This window comes from Apium graveolens, chromosome 11, assembly GCF_009905375.1.
Source record: "Apium graveolens cultivar Ventura chromosome 11, ASM990537v1, whole genome shotgun sequence".
In the NCBI taxonomy this organism is placed as follows: domain Eukaryota; kingdom Viridiplantae; phylum Streptophyta; class Magnoliopsida; order Apiales; family Apiaceae; genus Apium; species Apium graveolens.
In genome coordinates this window covers 134,712,748-134,736,233 of record NC_133657.1, presented here as the reverse complement: position 1 = coordinate 134,736,233, position 23,486 = coordinate 134,712,748, and the positions used below count along the sequence as shown (strand labels likewise).

The window sequence follows — 23,486 nt, the reverse complement described above, 5'->3', positions numbered from 1 at the left end:
AATTTTAGTAGAAAAATCGAAACCTACATTAAACTAAAACTTATATATTCGAACAATTTCCTATTAAATTTTCATCAACACAAATCGAAACCTATAAAATAAAACTTATTAATTTGAATCTACTAATTTTCTTTTCAATAGCTTCAAATATTTATGGTACTTTAAGTGTAAAATATAACAAAAATTTAGGAGCTAACTTTTATCTTATTTTGAGAAAACATGCTTAAAAGATATTGCTGAAAAAAATATTTTGTAACTATGAATTTTTAGTGAAACAATCAGATTTGATTTATAGAATTATTTAGGTCCAATAAATTTGATCGTATAGGCATGATTAGCTTCACAAATCTCAAACACGGGACATAGTAAACCCCTCCTCGTAGTATAAAAATATAGATTAGATTTAAACGTCTGTTTACAACATCACATTTTATACGAGAGGAATGTACAACCCAACCAAGAACATATTGAGGTACTGTCGAAGAGCAAAGCTATATTGGTGGTTCAATTTTTCATCCACAAGAGAGAAACAACGTTTTATTCTTTTTAGCGACATTCCCACCCATCTGACGCACGTTTCTAGGCTAGCATCCAGGGTGATTTCCACCTGTTGAGGGAACGTGAAATGAAACTTCATGCTGGAACGTGAAATGAAACTTCATGCTGGAATTTACAATACTTTAGGAGAGTTAATGATTAACACAAGCCCCGTCTAGATTTCAAGAAAAATGTCTCAGATGTGTATTAGCTAAAATGATTGATTAAAATAAATAAAATAATAATTATATAAAATTTGCCGAACCTTTAACTAGATTTATTTCGACAGAGTCGCCTATAACGATTGACTATTTTTTAAAAGTAGTATGTTGCTATTATTTCAAGTTATTATACATAAAATATTTTATTTTATTATAGTAATAAATGATGTGTAATTTTACTACATGTCTATATGAACCAAATCAAATATACCCGGTTTATCCCGCTTTCGCAGTGTCTGGGGAGATTAAGATTTACGCAACCTTACACTCATTCATAAGAATGAAGAGGCTGTTTCCGAAAGACACCCGCCTAATGTGTGTATGTGCACAATATATAAAAAGTGTAAAATTTCAACTAAAAAATAAAAATAATAAAATTTGATGGCATAAATTAAAAAATAGGCCGAGACAAACCTGAACATATGGTAAATATTATGCGTTTTAACCAAAAAGTGATGTTTCTCACAAAACTTGCCACATCGACTAGTTTATATAAAATTATTCGGACAATGTTATAAATAGAGACATGCGGCCTACATGACAACATACTTATGTGGATGAGGTCTATGGATGATCATTAAGGTCCGTGGTCTAAGAAAGTGACTTCCATTACACTTTGAATGGGTGCTTCTCTAAGGTGTATCTGAAGTGGTGGAGCCTATATCATAATTTGCCCCGCAATTCTAGTATAATATTAGATTTTGTATTAATAACAAAACCACGCGCTCTAAAATCTATTTGTAATTTTTTGGTGGAAGTCCCACACAGCAGAGTTTATATATTAATAACCTCAAGTTATTTTCCCCACTCATTTACATTATTCGCCATAATTTCATTTAAGTTTTAGAATTCGAGTTATCATTATTTAAACACGTTACCGACCCGAACGAAAACTATATTCATGACTCCAAGCTTAAAAAAACTGGGTATTCATGTTGCCATTAATTCAAATCAATTCATTCATGCGACACCTATTGCATCGTAATTGATAAGACACGAAGTGATGTGTCCTTACTTGCAAGCAATAAGAATACAACTGCTAGAACCAGATTACAAGATTACATTGCATGTGTTTAATCTAGTTACTAAAATTTTGAATTTTCTGGTTTCCACCAATATAAAAGGTAAACAAAATGGTGCAAAACACTTTTAATGTAAAATTATTGTTATTGTTTGGAGAGAAAGAGAGAATATAAGAACCGAATAAGCATATACAAATTTTTACATAATATTTATTATAATTATTTTTGATATGTTTGCTACCTTTTTAGCTAAATCTTATTGCCATGCTCTTAACATTTATTTATATTAATAAAATATTCACTTACATATGTTTTGCAATTTAAATATTTGTTATACTGAAATTTGAAATTTGAATCTATATTATACTATAATAACCGGAATGAGGTATAATTTGGTTCAACGGTTATAACGTAATATTGGTTATTAAAATAATAAATAAATAGTGTTACATATCCATTAAATTACTACTCCCTCCATCCCTTTAAGTTGTTAATATTTGAAATAAAGTGTTCGATATATATTTTAAGACTCGTATGTATTATATTTACATAAGTTATTTTTTAAAAAAAATCTACTGAATAAAGATTAAATGTTTAAATTTTTATCTATAAAAAGTAAAATTTTAAAATAAGTTATATAACTATATTAAATAACAGTTTTAAAATACGTGTCGAACATTTCATTTCAAATATAACAACTCGTGTATTTTTGAATTATTTAATTATGTAATTATGGAAACTATTAAATAAGTAAAATATGTGTGTTGGTTTTGACCGCTATGTGTTGTTTGATTATTATCCATATGTGATTTATGGTGTACTGGGTTGTCCGCGTAATTAATTATGGGATCATATTGAATTGTTTTCACTTTCAAAAAGTGGATTTAGTGCAAATTTATTTGCATAAATATTGGGAATATTTCTAAAATTGTTTTTATGATTTTATAATTACAATAATTATTTCTAGGATTTTATAAAATTGAGAAATCAATATTTTATTAATTATTTACCTTTAAATAATTTCCTGATTTCTTTTACTCATAAAATCCGTATTTAATTCCAGAGTTTCTCAAAAATCGCAAAATTCATATTTTTGTAAGTTTATAATATTTTGAGAATTTTAAAATTATTTTGGAAATTTTCAAGATTAATTTCACCCGCGCGTTATTTCATTTAATTGTTAAAAAGCGGGTATAAAGTGTACTTTGAAAATTGTTCTAAAATTTTGAAAATTATGTTCTTATAAACTTCAGGATATTTGTAACATTTTAAAACTATTTTCGTAATTTTCTGAATTTGTTGTAAGTGTAGCTCGGTTCGTTAATTGTGAAATGCGGGTATAAATTGCATTTTAGAAATTGTTTTAAAATTTAGAAAATTACGTTTTTATTTACTTTGGGATATTTCTAACATTTTAAGACGATACTCGTAATTTTCTGAAATTATTTTCTGTGCACCTCAGCCCTTAAATTGCTAATTGTGGGCTTGTGATTGAAATCCGGGACACGTATCTATTCATTTGATATGTGTCGAATTGATATTAAAGGGTGATACACGTATTTTTTTTCAGAGTTTGGCTAAAAGAAAGAATAATAATAGTAAATAAATAGAAACTCAAAACAATCAGATAAGCATAAAACCCCCAATCTCTTCTCTTTTCTTGTCTTAAAATCCCGGTATCACTTTTTCCTGATTAGCTCTCGGAAATCTCTGGTGCTTGCGGGATTTTTCTTTTTCCCGATGACTCCCATGTTCTTCCTTGACTTCCCTGTTTTCACTGCTGGCGCCGCGGCCGTCCAACTCCGGTTGGTTCTGTTCGCTAGTCCCGTTTTCTTTGTTTGATTGTATATGTATGTGTATATACATGCGTATTCAGTTGGGTGTTGTGTGCTTGATGTGCCCCTGTTTTGTTCCATGTTTTATGCCGCCTGTAGCTTCACTGTCCGGTTGCCGCCGGTTTCTTCCGGCGCGGCGACCCGTATGCAGATGTTCATTCTGTGCGCGTGTATTTATTTGATGTCATGTTGCCTGGGTTCAACTGCTTTGTGGGAAATTCTTATTTTATTAATTTACTTTATTAATTTTCTGCAGAAATTTATTGGTTACATTCATGAAATAAATTACATTTCATACGGGGATAATTGCAATTAATTGATGAAATACGCGTTGGAAACCCGAAATTAATCGGGTACCCGCGAATTTTACCGCCGTCGGCGATGAGCCTCGGCGAGCCGACGGTGGACTGTGATGAATAAATTCTGAGTCCTATAATTATAAAACAATATTTAATATTTGATTCATACCGTTATTTTCGAATTATAAATAGTTGAATATGATTATTAAGGTCCGAATTGGAATATGAATAATAATAATAATAAAGTAATTAAATCGATGATTGGGATTTGTGACGTGGATTTCGGTTATGGTCTCAGTTGAAGTAATTATTGTATTATTTGTTGTTGAATTGACGTCGATTGATGTTTCGACGGGTAGTCCGATAAACAAAGGAGACGTTGCCCGATTTTTTTTCTGAAAAACTGAATTACGTAAATACGGGAACGTATCCGATGAATATCGGGACGTCGAGAGACTATATATATATATGTGTGTATGTTTTATACGTAACTTGGTTGTACGATGTGATGAAATATTTTGCCAAATTGATAATCCTGATTTCGTAAACTAAAGAGTATATGTATTTTCCGAAAATGAACACCGAACCGATTTTCGAGGTTGTGAACTCTACTTATGGCGTGTGTTATTATAATATACATAATTACGAGTCGGGTTTGAATATCGTTGGGTAAAATTGGTATCGAGGATATGTCAAGCATACCTAGACATCTATCGTAGGGTATTTCGACCCTGTAGGTTATAATCAAGAACCTGAAAGTGGATAATGGACTAGAGATGACCTAGTAGTCAGTTGATGAGCTCAGTAGAATTTCAATAGAAAGACTTGAGTGTCGAAGTCGAATCCAATGGGATCTAGTGGTTGGACGTTAGAGCCTGAGCAGCAGAGTCGGCTCAGAGTTGATCAATAATAGTTGTAAAGCCTTGTAAGGCAAGTATTTCTAAACCTTTCTCAAGATATAATGCAAATATTTCTAAATTCTCTTGTGACATACTGTTAGTACCCAAAACAGCTCTATTTTATACTGTAAATACTTTGAATCCTTCAACCTTGAACCTGAGTCACATCATTTGATCTTTGAGTCATAAGCCTTATTCTTTGTAAACCATTTTTTGTTGATTTACCATATACTAAACCACACAAATACGACACTACTCCACAAATACATATCCATCATATACCAAACACTGGAACAAAATTGTTTACACATACAGAAACTTTTATACTCAACCATACCTTGTGATATCAAAGTACTAAAACCTTGTAAAAATACTATTCATCTAATACCCGATTATCCTACCGGCTGGAGGCCACTTCTTTTATATACTTTGACATACCCTTTTGGTAACCATGAATTTTCACCATGCTCTTATACAAATATTTTATTGTTATTGATTATGATTTGATTTTATTGAATTATATTGTTTATCATATTGAACTGCTTTAGAATTGGATAGTTTTCTTTGTGTGGACCAGATTCGTGGTCAGACCATATCGATGGTCAAGTTAGGCCAATGTGTGCCTTGGATCCAGTAGTCAGAGCAATGCTGTGTGCTTTGCTCGGGGTTAGTGCGTGACTGATCAGCAGCCTAACCTTGGTTTTAAAAACTTAAAATGAATATCCAATTCTATTGGTTGTTTAACAAGAAACTTGATTCATTGAATCATCTCGTTTATTATTGTTTAACCTCAGTTATTGATAATATGACTTGCTAAGCTAGTTAGCTCACTCTTGCGAATCTTTTTATGTATTCTACAGTTAAGAAGGACATGGTTGATAGCGAGGTTTCCCAGTTCAATGTCCGAGCTAGGATTCCAATTCGAGTTAGACCGAGCTAGCAGGAGCTTCATATGGTAGTGAGATAATAAGATTGTAAGAATAATTTCATTCAGTTGTAAGTTAAATTAGTTGGGATTTGGTACGTTGTAATAAAAGTTAAGGTTGTGGCTTGTTTTTATACTTTAACCTGTTGCGATCCGTGGTTATGTAAAATAGGGTCATTGCAAATAATATTTCATATACAGGTTATATTTTATGTATGTGGACCCCAAACTTCTGACCCGGGTTTGGAGGACGCCACAGGTTGGTATCAGAGCTACAGGTTATAGGTCACTGAAACACGCCTAGATTGTCGGGATTGGGTAGAGGATTAGGATTAGGAATAGGAAATAGAAAGATAAGACATTGTGAGGGTAAGTGCGATTGTATAGTAGGTCTCCGGCACGATTCGTGTTGCGATTCGGGATTCTTAGCTTGCGATGTAATTTCCAGAAAACGGCAATGGCAGATCCTGATTTCCCTGTATCATCTGATCGTTTGGAGCTTTCCGTTCGAGGATCGTTATCTTCTTTCAGATTGGATTTGCACCTTGTTCCTCCACCAGCATTAATGGTACTACCTTCTGTTATAACAGTTGCACCTCTTCAAGTTATTCCAGGCCATTTTACCACCTCTTGTTATGAGACTACCTATTTAAGAACCTCCATTCATTTATTCTTATTTTACTGGATTTTCAGCTGTGAATGTAACTTTCAGTTTACCTTACCCCCTGTTCTATACCCTCCCAGTTTAGAACTTGTCCTATGAAGCGATTGTACATGCGAGGATGGATTCGAGAGCTACAGTAAATAGTGAGCACATGAGATATAAATAAAGGTGAGAAAAAGATTAGAGAGAAGATTTAAGTGTTTCAGAGAATAGCTGTTACCGAGTTAAAAGAAGTCATTAGCGACTAAGCCACCCGTGAATAGTTGTGGGATGAATTAGATGAACTTTTAAAAAGTTAGAGAGAAAAGTATAAATATGGAACATTTATAAAATTAAATGATGGTCCTATGATAAATGCGATATGTAAGGTAGTGATGTGATGTGATATAAGCAAATTCTGGTTCTATGAAATAGACTTATTGACTATTGGATAGTCTGTTCCACTTAACGATTGCAAGGTTGTTAACAGTATGGGAGCCTTGATGTGAAGCTACGAATAAGATAATGTGCGACAACAATTGAAGTTTCGTCGATTAAGGAAGGTCGGAAGGACAACAACCAACTCATATAGTAAGGACAACCAGGTTTGTGATTTTCCAAACTTTTTAAACAAGTTTTTGAAAAAAAAGATTTTTCTTTACAAATTTCTAAAAGCCTTTTCGAATAAAATGATTTTTAAACATTGGTTGTCAAGTTACTACTTGAGTTTCTTGTTTGTTAGAAAGCCCAGATTACCTGGAAGGATGCTGTTTCAGACTTAGTATTGCTAATTCCGAGAACGAAGTAACCTATGATTATGAAGAAGTTGATTATTCCTAACAGTAAAGTGCAAGTATTGTTTGATAAAATTTACAACATAATCAGCGTACCGAGTAACTATACCTTCAATTACTAGGACTATCAGAGTTCGAAGAATTCATTGATTTAACAGAAGCCGGAGCGTGATCGAAGAAGATTGGAAAGATTTCCAGACCTCTCTAAAAGCAGAATATTATTAACAAAAGGATCTTTATGTCGAATGGTACGTGGTTATTCTAAATTAAAAGAGGAATCTCGAAGTTACCAGGTAGGAACGCCATTATGATCGAATTGTTAAGGTATTATACGTGTAAGTGCGATGTTAAAGACGCAAAACTTAGCAAGTAAGAATTCATTATAATGCTTGGTTGCGAAGACATTTTAGCGGACTTTTTAAAGTTGTTATATGACGTAATTGTGATATGATCGAGCGAGCTCGAAAGATGAATACAAATAAAATGTGGATGGTGACCAATGGTATCGTTCTTGCCTTCAATATTATAGCGTATATTCCTTTTTTATTCTTAAATAAGTATAAACTTCTTTCCTTAAATAAACTCTTTGCTATGATATCGAAAAGGAGGATATTGCATTCCTCTCAAATTTAATTGTTTCCCTCGAGTTTTGCTCTCTGATTAGGACAAACAGTGTTATGGTGAGACACTTTGTCAGAATGACGAAGAGTCGGGTGGGACGCCACCTAATCATGTGTTATATGCCATATGGTATGAAAGATTGGCCATCTTAAGTACCAATGTGGTTGTCTCATTCATATTCAAATCCTTGTTTATTCTTTCTTTTCAACTCTAATTTTTGTTGAATTGTGAATCTTTTCAGTTGTTTCATTGTACTGTCGTTCTTTGCAAGCGTTTTTCCAACAGAAATTAACGTATTATGGACCAAGTGGGCACAGTTCCATCTACCTCTCAAGCATGGAAAACAAACAAGGGCATATGGCGAGAAATTGTGATTTTCCTGTAAAATATGTTATTCAGAATACGGATGTGGTGATGTGAATGATCATCGTGGATACTTTATGCGTTAAAGTATTGAAAGATGTGAGAGTAACTTGATTGTTTAGCTCCCAAGGTTTTGTTGATAAGATGAATTACCCCGTTGAATTCATAAGATTATGACTAAAGGATTAGCAAATTCAAAAATGTGTATTTGTTAAATAAGTGAGTACAAATGGTGGAATTGAGATTTTTGGCAATAAGTTATGTAGAATTGATATCATTTAAGATAAGAGGATTTGACATGATTCTAAGGACTGGATTAACTATTTAAGCATGATGCCCAGACAAACCGTCGTGATGAAGAGATAGTCCTGGAAGCGTCAAATGAGAATATGATGAGGTATAAAGGGAGAAGGAGGGTAAAGAATTTGTTAATAATGATTACGGCGATCAAGACGGGAGCATTATGGTGATTATGAGATAAGTAAAAGCCAGGAGCAAAAAAAACTTAAAAATTTTATAGCAATTAAGGAGTTTCAAGATATGTTTCCAGATGAATTATCAATATTTCCTCCAGATAGAGAAATGAAGATCGCGATTGATTTAACACCTGAGACGAAGCCCGTGACCAAGGCCTTACACAAAATGGTGCCAGTTAAAATGAGGAAGTTAGCAAAGCAGAGGCAAGGGATGCTAGAAGAAGAAGTGATTAGACCCAGTGTATCTGTGAGGTGCACCGATGTTAATTGTTAACGAGAAAGATGGAAGTATGAGATTGTGTGTCAATTTGTGAAAGATCAACAAGTTTACTACCAAGAGCAAGTATCTATTACCTCGAATTACGGATTTGTTTGGTCAAACAGAAGAAAGAAATTGTATATAATGTTTACAATGTGAGAGTTTTAATGGTAGAAAGCATAAGTAATCAGTGATGAAGAAACCAAAGGAGATCCAGTAGAAATCAAAGTTACTATGAATAAAGAAAGACCAAAAAGTACCAATAAAAGTAAGGAGTTTTACCATGGACCGGTTATTATTGAAAATTTATGCAAGATTTCTTGGAAGTTGCAATACCTTCGACGAAGCTAACCGGGAAAAATCAAGAAGTTTATATGAAATGGAGAAGGGTAAAGAAAGTTTTGCGGAGTTAAAGGAGAGAATGATTACAGCACATGCTTTATCATTTCGAAAGTACCAAGGAGGTTTGGTAGTTTATAGTGATGCTTCTCATAAGGGAGTAGGATGTGTGTTGATGCAGCACAATAAAGTTATTGTGTATACACCAAGACAACCGAAACCTTATGAGCAGAAGTATCCTAATCATAACTGGGACTAGCAGTAATAATATTTGTTTCGAAAGATTGGGAAACATGATATGTATGGAGAAAGGTGTAAGATCTATACGAACCATAAGAGTTTAAAGTATGTATCCACGAGGAAAAGCAAATATAGTAGCAAGCAATAAGCAAAAAGGAGAAAATAAACATAAGGACTACACCGAAAAGAATTACCCATAGAATTTCAGAAATTGGAGTTGGAAATCAAATATATATAATCCCAAGGAAACAAGGATGGGTAGTATGACCTTTTAATCAAAATTGTTAAGAAGAGATAAGGAGATGTCCAGAGAGGATAATGGATCACGATGTTAGCAGTTAGTAAGAGGAAATTTATGCGCCCAGGAAAATGATCACGATATCTCCAGATTTTCTTCCAGCACTTGGATGCTATAAGTAGAAGAATTAAGAAATAAGATCCCACAGGAAAATTCACAACATTAAGTATTTAAGTTATTGAAGAGATGCCAAGATATATGGAAATTTAAAGAAAAATAGTGATAACCAGGTATAAAAAGCGAATTTCAAAATAGATTGGGAAGTGTTGGACATGCCAAAGAATTAAGGCAAATTATCGGAAGCCTAATGAACAAGGCAGACCAAGAAGTGGTTTTACAACAAGCGAATCATAAAATGTATCAGTGATGTTGTTGAAGAAAAGGAATGAAATTATGAGATTATGTACTGATTAGTGGGAGTTCAATAAAACAACGAATAAGAACAAGTAACCCCTATGAGGATTAATTACCTATGAGGCTTAATCTAAGAAGTGTGTTATGTCACGAGGATTAACTTAAGATCCGACCTGAGAATATATCAGAGATTATGGTTAAAATGAGTTATGAGAATTGCAAGCTCCGATGATGTTATGCGAGATAACAAGTGTATCAGTTATTTATAAGAAATTAAGGAACATGTTATATAAGGAGTACTCAAATAAGCAAACTATATTTATTGATAACATCCTCAGCTACTCACGGAATAAGAAAGTTTGTGTGGAATGCCCAAGGGTTTTTCTCCAAAGATCAGAAAGAAAACAACTATACATTGAGTTCTCAAGAATGAAATTTTGACTAAGGTTAACAAAGGATTCTGAATTATCCATTAACAACTACCTAAGCAAAGCCGTATGGTAACGGATGCCTTATGCCGACAGAAAGGATTGAATGTAATTAAGACCACCGAGGAGTTAATAGACGAATTGGAAAGAGTGGAATTTGAAGTTCAAATACTTAAAGATGATAATACATGAATATATGTGATTACTTTTCAACCCTAACTGATAGAAACGAATAGGAGATGTTTAAATGTTTGTAAACCAAGTTGAAAATGTTCACCGCCTACCAACCATTAAGCGAAGAGTCAAAGTAAGGAAGCGATCCAGGAAAAAAATAAGATATGTGGAGAGGCGGAGTTTTAAGGAAAACTGGGATGATCATTTATCATCAATGTCAGCTTTAGAATACTAATTTACCAAGCTTATGTGGACGCAAGTGTAGGTCCCCGCTTTATTGAGAAAAAATAGGAGAAAGGAAGTTGTCAAATTCTAAATTAATTCAGTACACCAAGGGCGTAACGATATTGATTGAAGCAGCTCAGAGTAGACAAAGAAAGAAGCGAAATTGTATTGAGGGAGAGTGTGAATATAGAAATAGGACCAGTAGTGTTAATAAAAGTGTTGTCTTGTAAGAGATTGGATAAGTTTGAGTAGAAGGGACAAGTTAAGTCCTAAAAAATTAGTGAACCATTAGAGGTAGTGATAAATATAGATCAAGTTGTTTATGAGTTGATATTACCGTCGCAACAGTATGTACATATAATGTGTTTGGCCTGTTAAAAATAGCAATAAGTATTTGATTTGAATTAAGTGATTGATTAGGAGCCAATGAGACTCTTGTCCAAGTTGTTTTGCATATAGTGATCAATACAAATTCTTGATCGTCAAAGGCGAGTTATTGGAAATGAGTGTATATTTATAGTAAGTATGTTTGAAATCCTCAAGTAGAAGGGTCTACTTGGGAATTAGAGTCAGATATGCTTGACAGATATCCTCACTTTTGTAATTAAACTAGATTCTGAGGACATAATCTTTTTAAGGGGGGAAGGATATAACGACTCGTGTATTTTTAAATTATTTAATTATGTAATTATGGAAACTATTAAATAAGTAAAATATGTGTATTGGTTTTGACCTCTATGTGTTGTTTGATTATTATCCATATGTGATTTATGGTGTACCGGGTTGTCCGCGTAATTAATTATGGGATCGTATTGAATTGTTTTCACTTTCAAAAAGTGGATTTAGTGCAAATTTATTTGCATAAATATTGGAAATATTTCTAAAATTGTTTTTATGAATTTATAATTACAATAATTATTACTAGGATTTTATAAAATTGAGAAATCAATATTTTATTAAATATTTACCTTTAAATGATTTCATGATTTCTTTTACTCGTAAAATCCGTATTTAATTCCAGAGTTTCTCAAAAATCGCAAAATTCATATTTTTGTAAGTTTATAATATTTTGAGAATTTTAAATTTATTTTGGAAATTTTCAGGATTAATTTCACCCGCGCGTTATTTCGTTTAATTCTTAAAAAGCGGGTATAAAGTGCACTTCGAAAATTATTCTAAAATTTTGAAAATTACGTTTTTATAAACTTCGGGATATTTGTAATATTTTGAAAATATTTTTGTAATTTTCTGAATTTGTTGTAAGTGCAGCTTGGTTCGTTAATTGTGAAATGCGGGTATAAATTACGTTTTAGAAATTGTTTTAAAATTTAGAAAATTATGTTTTTATTTATCTTGGGATATTTCTAACATTTCAAGATGATACTCGTAATTTTCTGGAATTATTTTCTGTGCACCTCAGCCCGTAAATTGCTAATTGCGGGCTTGTGATTGAAATCCAAGACACGTATCTATTCATTTGATACGTGTCGAATTGATATTAAAGGGTGATACACGTCTTTTTTTTCAGAGTTTGGCTGAAAGAAAGAATAATAATAGTAAATAAATAGAAACACAAAACAATCAGATAAGAATAAAACCCCCAATCTCTTCTCTTTTCTTGTCTTAAAATCCCGGTATCACTTTCTCCTGATAAGCTCTCGGAAATCTATGGTGCTTGCGGGATTTTTCTTTTTCCCGATGACTCCCATGTTCTTCCTTGACTTCCCTGTTTTCACTGCTGCCGCCGCGGCTGTCCAACTCCGGTTGGTTCTGTTCGCTAGTCCCGTTTTCTATGCTTGATTGTATATGTATGTGTATATATATGTGTATTCAGTTGGGTGTTGTGTGCTTGATGTACCCCTGTTTTGTTCCCTGTTTTATGCCGCCTGTAGCTTCACTGTCCGGTTGCCGCCGGTTTCTTCCGGCGCGGCGACCCGTATGCAGATGTTCATTCTGTGCGCGTGTATTTATTTGATGTCATGTTGCCTTGGTTCAACTGCTTTGTGGGAAATTCTTATTTTATTAATTTACTTTATTAATTTTCTGCAGAAATTGATTGGTTACATTCATGAAATAAATTACATTTCATGTATTTAATATTTGATTCGTACCGTTATTTTCGAATTATAAATAGTCGGTTACGATTATTAAGGTCCGAATTGGAATATGAATAATGGTAATAATAAAGTAATTGAATCGATGATTGGGATTTGTGACGTGGATTTCGGTTATGGTCTCGGTTGAAGTAATTATTGTATTATTTGTTGTTGAATTGACGTCGATTGGTGTTTCGACGGGTAGTCTGATAAACAAAGGAGATGCTACCCGATTTTTTTTCCGAAAAACTGAATTACGTATATACGGGAACGTATCCGATGAATATCGGGACGTCGAGAGACTATATATATATGTGTGTGTTTTTTATACGTAACTTGGTTGTACGATGCGATGAAATATTTTGCCAAATCGATAATCCTGATTTCGTAAAATAAAGAGTATATGTATTTTCCGAAAACGAACACCGAACCGATTTTCGAGGTTGTGAACCCTACTTGTGGCGTGTGTTATTATAATATACATAATTACGAGTCGGGTTTGAATATCGTTGGGTAAAATTGGTATCGAGGATATGTCAAGCATACCTAGACATCTAACGTAGGGTATTTCGACCCTGTAGGTTATAATCAGGAACCTGAAAGTGGACGATGGACTAGAGATGACCTAGTTGTCAGTTGACGAGCTCAGTAGAATTTCAACAGAAAGACCTGAGTGTCGAAGTTGAATCCAATGGGATCTAGTGGTTGGACGTTAGAGCCTGAGCAGCAGAGTCGGCTCATAGTTGATCAGTAATAGTTGTAAATCCTTGTAAGGCAAGTATTTCTAAACCTTTCACGAGATATAATGCAAATATTTCTAAATTCTCTTGTGACATACTGTTAGTACACAAAACAGCTCTGTTTTATACTGTAAATAATTCGAATCCTTCAACCTTGAACCTGAGTCACATCATTTGATCTTTGAGTCGTAAGCCTTATTCTTTGTAAACCATTTCTTGTTGATTTACCAGATACTAAACCACAAAAATACGATACTATTCCACAAATACATATCCATCATATACCAAACACTGGAACATAATTATTTACACATACAGAAACTTTTATACTCAACCATACCTTGTGATATCAAAGTACTAAAACCTTGTAAAAATACTATTCATCTAATACCTGATTATCCTACCGGCTGGAGGCCACTTCTTTTATATACTTTGACATACCCTTTTGGTAACCATGAATTTTCACCATGCCCTTATATAAATGTTTTATTGTTATTGATTATGATTTGGTTTTATTGAATTCTATTGTTTATCATATTGAACTGCTTTAGAATTGGATAGTTTTCTTTGTGTGGACCAGATTCGTGGTCAGACCATATTGATGGTCAAGTTAGGCCAATGTGTGCCTTGGATATAGTAGTTAGAGCAGTGCTGTGTGCTTTGCTCGGGGTTAGTGCGTGACTGATCAGCAGCCTAACCTTGGTTTTAAAAACTTAAAATGAATATCCAATTCTATTAGTTGTTTAACAAGAAATTTGATTCCTTTGAATCATCTCGCTTGATCATTGTTTAACCTCAGTTATTGCTATTATGACTTGCTGAGCTAGTTAGCTCACTCTTGCGAATCTTTTTATATATTTTACAGTTAAGAAGGATATGAACGATAGTGAAGTTCTTCAGTCCAAAGTGCGAGCTAGGATTCCAGTTCGAGTTGGACCGAGCTAGCAGAAGCTTCATATGGTAGTGAGATAATAAGATTGTAAGAATAATTTCATTCAGTTGTAAGTTAAATTAGTTGAGATTTGGTACGTTGTAATAAAAGTTAAGGTTGTGGCTTGTTTTCATACTTTAACCTGTTGCGATCCGTGGTTATGTAAAACAGGGTCATTGCAAATAATATTTCATATACAGGTTTATATTTTATGTATGTGGACCCCAAACTTCTGACCCGGGTTTGGAGGATGCCATATCAAATGTTAACAAATTAAAGGGATGGAGGGAGTATATTATTAAAGTACTAGATATAGTCTACTTATCCTACTAAACTGCGACCACAATTTATAGTATTATTAAAAAAAATAGTGTTACATATTTGCTAAACTACTAAATTGTTAAACTACAATATATAGTGTTAAATATATTTGTGATGTCATGTCTAATATGATTTGTGTTTAGTTTTCAGATCTTACTTGACAGGACAAATCAGTACTTAACTGGAAATCAGTACTTATACTGAAGTCAGGACTTAAGATATCAGAACTTAAGTTGTCAGAACTTAAGTTATTAGGAGATATTTATCAGGACATAATATCAGGACTTAAGGAGATGTTCAGATAAGGAAGGCGGTTGATTGAAAGGAAAGAAGATCAAGACAAACATAAGAAGAAATATGCATGGAGAATAATTTTATAAGGAATAGAATACTTGGAAGAAAAGATAACTGATTGATATATATTAGGAAGCAGAATTGTATTCGATATCAATTAGAAGATTATCTTGTAACTGTGTAGTATATAAACACAGGCACAGGGTTTTCACTATAAGTGTTATCATAATCGAGTTTATTAATTATTGTAACTCTAGCAGCTCTCGTGATAATTTGTTCATCACTGAGAGATGACAGTTCTTTGTAACAAAGTTTATTGTGTTGAATAAAATCTGTTTTTTGTTACTTGAGTTCTGATATTCGATTTGATTATAGTAAACACTGTATTCAACCCCCTTCTACAGTGTGTGTGACCTGACAAGTGGTATCAGAGCAATCTGTTAACATACATACAGGAAAGATCCAAAAACAATCATGTCTGAAGAAGTACAAACTCCAACCAAGCCCACCAAAACTGAAGAAACTCCAAAGAGTCAAATCCATAATCGATATGAGATAATTAGGGTTCCCATACTGAAACCTTACGAGTATCTCATATGGAAGGTGAGGATGTCTATGTTTCTGGAAGCTACAGATCTAGAATACCTTGACAGAATTAATGAAGGACCATACAAGCCAACCAAGCTCTCTGTTATAGTTGCAGATCAGCCAGCACAGACTGTACCAAAGGAGAAAAGTGAATATACAGCTCAAGATATCTCATCTATTGCAAAGGATGCAAAGGTAAGACATTTGCTGCACAGTGCCATTGATAATGTCATGTCAAACAGGGTAATTAACTGCAAGACTACAAAAGAGATATGGGATGCCTTGGAGACAAGATGCCAGGGAACTGATTCAATTAAGAAAAATAGGAGGACTATACTCACTTAAGAGTATGAGCACTTTGACTCAAAACCTGATGAGTCATTGACTGGTTTATATGATAGATTTTTCAAACTCTTGAATGATCCGTCACTGGTGGATAAGGAATATGATCTTGAAGATACTAATCTCAAATTCCTTTTAGCTCTTCCTGAAAGTTGGGATTTGAAGGCCACAACTATAAGAGACAACTATGCTCTTTATGAAACTACTCTTGATGAAATTTATGATATGCTCAAGACTCATGAACTTGAGATGGATCAAAGAAGCAAGAGGCATGGGAGAAAGTCAAGGATAGTTGCTCTTAAGGCTGAGGAGGAATCCCCTAAAGTGGTTGTCTCAAAGAAAGGCAAAGGAAAGGTAGTCATCACAAAGTCCGATACTGAGTCATCAAGTCCTGATAGTGATGAGGATTCAGAAACTGAAAGTCTATCTGAGATGGACCCTGATGAAGAGATGATGAAGCTATGTACTCTTATGGTGAAAGGAATCACAAAGATTGCATACAGGAAATTCAGGAGGGGAAAGAAGTTTTCCAGGAAAGGTGCAAGTTCTGATAAGAAAGGTTTCAGAAAATCTGAAGGCAAAGGAGGAAAGTCTGACAGAGGAGATTACTCAAATGTCAAATGCTACAACTGTGGTGAGAAAGGCCACATATCTCCTAACTGCAAGAAAGTGAAGTGTGACAAAGGCAAGGCTCTTGTCACAAAGAAGACAAGTTGGACAGACACTTGAGATTCTGAAAGTAAGGTGAACTATCTGAAGCTGCTGAGTTAAAGGTACCTCAAATAACCTATGCTTTTCATACTGATGATATTACTGAGTTGAGAAGATATCTTAAAACCATGTTCATTAGTTATAGAGATCAAACTTTAACATGTGAAAGATTAACTTCTGAAAATCTTGCTTATAAAAAGAGGAATGATTATTTAGAAAAAGAGTTAGTTATGTTCCATCAAACTCAAAAAGATAGAGATGATGTTTTCTATGTTAGAGATGAAGTGCTTAAAATGAATGAATCTCTAAAAACTGAGTTAGAAAAGGAAAGAGAGATTATCAGGACTTGGACTAACTCTGGTAGAACAACTCAGAATTTGTTAAGTAGTGGAAACTGGAAAGGGGGCTTAGGTTATGGAGATGATCAGAATGATAAAGGAACTGTAGAAATTGAGCCTATATTTGTTAAACAAAAGCCAAAGGTAAATCCTGTTAAGTTTGTAGTTGTAAAGTCTGATATTGATAAATCAGAAGTTAAAGAGAAATTAACTTCTGACAAACCAAAACAGGATAAGCCAACTGAAGTAAACATAGGCTTAATGACAAAGAAGCAGCTTAAGCATAAGCTGAAAGATGTTAAGAATGTAAACAAGGTAAAGCCACCTAGGAAAAATAGGAATGGAAAAGTAGGTGTGAACAAAAGCAATAATTATAAGCCTGTTCCTAATGCTCCTAGAAATAAATGTAATAACTGTGGAAATTCTAACCATCTGGCTTCTTTTTGCAGGAAGAATAAGAACATAAACTCCTTACCTTCAAAATCAGGAGTTAAGAGTCAGTCTGTTATATATAGGCCACACAATCCTTATTTTCATTGTGGTAGTTTATGCCATTCCATTTATACTTGTAAGGAATATCATAGTTTGTACTATGATTATTATCAAATAAAACCTTCTTTAAAGAAAGTTAGCATTATTCCTTCTAGTGTAAATTCTGATGCAAAGTCTGATATTGCAAATTCTGATAAGAAAATTGTTAACATAAATTCTGATGCTAAATCCGCTGCAAATGTTAACAAACTTAATAAGGCCAAAGGATCCAAGCAAGTCTGGGTCCTTAAAAATAATCATTAGTGGTCTTTGTGATTGCAAGGCAACAGATAAAACATCCTAGTTCTGGAAAGTGGATGTTCAGGACATATGACTGGAAATAAAGCCATGTTATCAGACTTTGTGGAGAAAGCTGGCCCAGGTGTTTCTTATGGAGATGACAACATGGGAAAAACTCTGGGATATGGCAATATCAATCTTGGGAATGTCATCATTGAAAAAGTAGATCTAGTCTCAGGACTTAAACACAATTTGCTGAGTGTTAGTCAAATTTGTGACAAAGGTTATCATGCAGATTTCTTTGAAGAACACTGTGAAGTTGTTAGCAAATCTACAGGAAAAGTTGTTCCGAAAGGATACAGGCATGGTAGAAAATCTACAGGAAAAGTTATCATTTATAAAGCCAAGCTTTCAACAAGTACTGATGGTTCTGTAATCTGTCTGTTAAGTAGCGCATCAATTGAAGAAAGCTGGAATTGGCACAAGAAACTCTCTCATTTAAATTTCAACAATATAAATGAACTAGTCAAGAAAGATCTTGTGAGAGGATTTCCAAAATCAGTATTTGCTCCTGATGGCCTTTCTGATTCATGTCAAAAGGCAAAACAAAGAAAATCTTCATTCAAGAGCAAGACTAAATCTTCAATTCTTGAGCCTTATCACCTTCTATATGTTGATGTCCAGTGAATGTCATGTTTATTGCAAAGAAGAAATATGTTATGGTCATAGTGGATTGGTTCACCAGATACACATGGGTGTATTTCTTGCACAAAAATAGTGAAACTGCATCTATCTTGATTGATCTTGTCAAACAACTGGATAAAGAGGTTAAAGACTCTGTGAAAATCATAAGAAGTGATAATGACACTTTGTTCAAGAATTTGATCATGGAAGAGCTCTGCAAAGACCAAGGAATCAAGTAGGAATTCTCTGCTCCTGGAACTCCACAGCAAAAGGGAGTTGTTGAAAGAAAGAATAGAACTCTTATTGAAGTCTTGATGAAGCAAAGTTACCAACCTATTTTTGGGCTGAAGCTGTGCAGACTGCTTGTTTTACTCAGAATACAACACTTATCAACAAGCATGAAAAGACACCATATGAGATGGTGAAGAAAAAGAAGCCAAATCTGAAGTATTTTCATGTGTTTGGATGCAAGTGTTTTGTTCTTAAGACTCATCCTGAACAGCTATCCAAATTTGATCTAAAAGCTGATGAAGGAATTTTTGTTGGATATCCACTTTCCATAAAAGCCTTCAGAGTCTATAATTTAAGAACAAGGGTTGTCATGGAATCTATCAATGTCTCTTTTGATGATAAGAAGATTAATGGACTTGAAGATTTCAATGATCATGATCAGCTGAGATTTGAGAATAAAGTTTTAAATTCTGATTCTGTAAATCCTGATAGTCTAAATTCTGACAGTCTAAATCCTGATACTGAAAATTCTGATGGGTTAAATTCTGATGTTATTGAAACTATGGTGACTATACCAAAGGAAAATGCACCTGTGCAGGGGGAGCATATAGAATATCCAACCACATCTCAAGAAGCATCAGAATCTAGAACAGGCTCCTCAAGTTCTGATTCATCAAGTTCTGATGAGCCAAGTTCTGATAATTCTGGAAACTCAAATTCTAAAGGATCTAACTCAAAGAGCATAATTTCAGGGGGAGAATCAGAAAATGTTGATGGAGACAGCATTGATCATGGGGGAGCATCCAGTTCTAGAGATAACCATCCATCTGCAAGGAAGTGGACTAAAGCACATACACCTGACTTGATTATTGGAGATCCCGAAGCAGGTATAAGAACTAGAACAGCAACATAAAATGAATGTCACTATCACTCTTTTCTTTCTCAGACTGAACCAAAGAAAGTGGAAGAAGCTCTTCAAGATGCTGATTGGGTGCAAGCAATGCAGAAAGAGTTAAATGAATTTGAAAGAAATAAAGTCTGGACCCTAGTGCCAAGACCAAAGAACAGATCTGTTGTTGGTACAAAGTGGGTGTTCAGAAACAAAACTGATAGTGATGGCATAATTATAAGAAATAAAGCAAGGCTGGTTGCAAAAGGATATTCTCAACATGAGGGAATTGATTATGATGAAACATTTACACTAGTTTCTAGATTGGAAGCCATAAGGATATTTTTGGCTTATGCTGCTCACAAAAAGTTTACAGTCTTTCAAATGGATGTAAAAAGTGCTTTTCTTAATGGAGAATTAGAAGAAGAAGTATATGTTGAACAACCTCCAAGTTTTGTAGATTCAAAATTTCCTCATCATGTCTACAGACTTGATAAACCACTTTATGGCCTTAAGCAAGCTCCAATAGCATGGTATGAGACATTAGCTCAGTTTCTTCTGGAAAGTGAATTTAACAGAGGGACTATTGACAAAACATTGTTGTATCTCAACCATGGAAAGGACTTACTTTTGGTACAGATCTATGTTGATGATATTATTTTTGGTTCTACAAATGACAGACTTTGTAAAAGGTTTGTCAAGCTAATGTAGTCAAGATATCAAATGAGTATGATGGGAGAACTTAGCTATTTTCTGGGCCTTCAAGTAAAGTAGAATGAAGAAGGAACTTTTATTTGTCAATCTAAGTACACCAGAAATTTGTTGAAGAAATTTGGAAAGCAAGATTGTTCAAGTGCATCCACTCATATGGCCACTGTAATAAAATTAGATAAGGATACTGGTACATCAGTAGATATTACTGATTACAGAGGTATGATTGGCTCACTACTCTATGTACTGCAAGTAGAGCTGATATCATGTATGCTACCTGTCTTTGTGCAAGATTTCAAGCAGATCCAAGAGAACCTCACTTAACAGCTGTAAAAAGAATTTTCAAGTACCTTAAGGGTATAGCTGATCTAGGATTGTGGTATCCTAGAGAATCAGACTTTAAGCTAATAGGTTACTCAGATGCAGATTTTGCAGGATGCAAAATTGACAGGAAAAGCACAAGTGGAAGCTGCCAATTTCTTGGAGGCAGATTGGTTTCTTGGTTTAGCAAGAAACAGAAGTCAATTTCCACATCAACTGCGGAAGCAGAGTACATTGCTGCAGAAAGCTGTTGTGCACAGATTCTTTGAATGTAGAATCAGTTACTAGATTATGGGTTAATATATTCTAAAATCCCTATTTACTGTGATAATCAAAGTGCTATTGCTATGACAGGTAATCCAGTTCAACACTCAATGACAAAGCACATCAGCATTACGTACCACTTCATAAGGGAACATGTGGATGAAGGTACAGTGGAATTGCATTTTGTTCTAACAGATCAACAACTAGCAGATATCTTCACAAAACCACTATGTGAAGCTACTTTTACAGGATTGGTAAATGAACTTGGAATGGTTTCAGGTTCTTTCTCTAAATCTGCTTAGTTTATGTTCTGATACATCAGACTTTATGATCAGTATTTACAGATATTACTATCTTTGTGTATTTTGTGCTTAATTTAAAATTTTCTAAGTGCTGATTGTTGTCTGATGTGAATTTCTAAACTCTGATAGTGATATGAATGTTTCTGTGATTATTCAATCCAATGAGGATCACTATGCTAGATGCTGACCTAGTAGTCTTTAATAAACTAATAATCCCATGTTTAAAGTAATTGTTTATGTGGAAATCTTTTAACACAAGCAAATTCTGATATTGAGCTTGGTTAAAGTTTACTTTGTGTATCTTATCACTAAGTCAAAAACTAGAATAGTGCTTCTTATCTGTTAAGTTCTGATGTTAGTAAATCTGATGGATGTACTAAGTGCTGATAAGCCTCACTTATCAAAAGAAAAGGAAAAGAAAAGAAATATCAGGTACTCCTTTGAGATCTAGAGAAAAGTATATGTGGAAGGGAAGATCCAAGTGCATTGCTGGTATTAAGTAATATGCATTAGAAAAGCAAAATAAAATTTTCTTGGTGACTTTTCACATTCTCTAATTACTGGAGAAATACTCTGATAATAGCATAAATTCTGATAAGCAGTTGTGACTCACTTACACTGAGAAGCCAATGTAAAAAGGAATTTCAAAAGATGCATAAAATGAGCACAAAACAGTTGAGGTGGACTCATGCATGAACTCATTCTATAGTAGACTTCAGAATAATGACAGATTTTAAGCAAAGTTCTTAGTTATGCCTTATTTGTAGGATGTACTGAAGTGAATCATACTTTACTCTTTGTCTGATATTTAGCTTAATGCACACACATACACTCCATATGAATGATGAAAATTACTGTGGTGATAAATGTTGTTTTAGATGAACAGTTTAAGTGTTAGTTGCATAAATTCTGAGGACAAGTTCTGATGGAAGTTCTGATGATTAAATTCTGATGTACCCATATCAGTATTTGTGTGAAGTACAACAGGAATAAACATTCACTTTTCAAGTTAAGAAGCCATATTCTGATGACTTTTAAATCCTAATACGAATCAAGTTCTGATGTTGACGTGGTAGTATTTATTTACTTGGTTTATTTTTGGTCATTTCTTGAATGGTCATATTTTTACAGAATATTGGTTTATGTGAGATAAAGTAGTAATAATCATTTGTTTAGTGGGAACAGTTTTTTTTTTAAAACTAAACGTGCAATGTAATTATTACTTATTTACCGTGCCCATTAACTTTTGCCTTAACTGCTGCATGCCTGACAGGTGTAAAGGTCTGTTCCTCTTCTTATTAACTGATGTCACGTGGGGTGTTTAAGTAAAAGAGATAAAAGATTTTCAAATCTTTTATTTTCATTTTTATTCTACTCTCTCTCTTTTCTTATTCTCTCTCACATTTTCTGACGGTTTTCTTTACAGACATTTTCTCAAACACCTTACAGGCACTCTAACTTCTCACTTATTTCTGATGGTGCCCAAGGATTTAATTGTTGATGGAGCCAAATTTATCCCAAATAATTATGCTGCAATCCTGACCAAGGCTGAAGCTCCATCAGATTTGCACTTTGTGCAAGATTTATTAGCTCACAATGAGATTGGGTATGCTTTGACCCAACCTCAAACTATTTCCAGCCAACAAGTGCTGACATTTTGGAGAACTGGGCTTTTTGATGATGGTGGTGCTACTGGTACTCCAAGCATCATTTTCACATCAGGAGATGTCGAGCATGTGGTTACTCCTGGAGCAGTTCGTAAAGCTCTCCACTTACCTGAAGGTTGTACATTCTCAACAGTGGAGGATCCTATCTTACAACCGCTCATGGCCAGTTTGGTCTATGAGAAAAGTTTGGGAAAGCTGGGTCAACTGAAAAGAGCAAATATCAGAAAGGAATGGAGCTTTTTCTTTGATTGTATCACTAAGGTATTCGCCAATAAGTGTTCCAACTTTGATGTTATTCCCATCATGAGTCAACAAATCGGGTATGCCCTTATT

At 34.0% G+C, this 23,486-nt stretch overlaps 1 pseudogene; it reads left to right on the top strand.

Annotated features, from left to right (window-relative positions):
• Positions 1–1,303: 1,303 nt before the first annotated feature.
• Positions 1,304–1,433, top strand: LOC141699232 (U1 spliceosomal RNA; annotated as a pseudogene).
• The last annotated feature ends 22,053 nt before the right edge of the window (positions 1,434–23,486 follow it).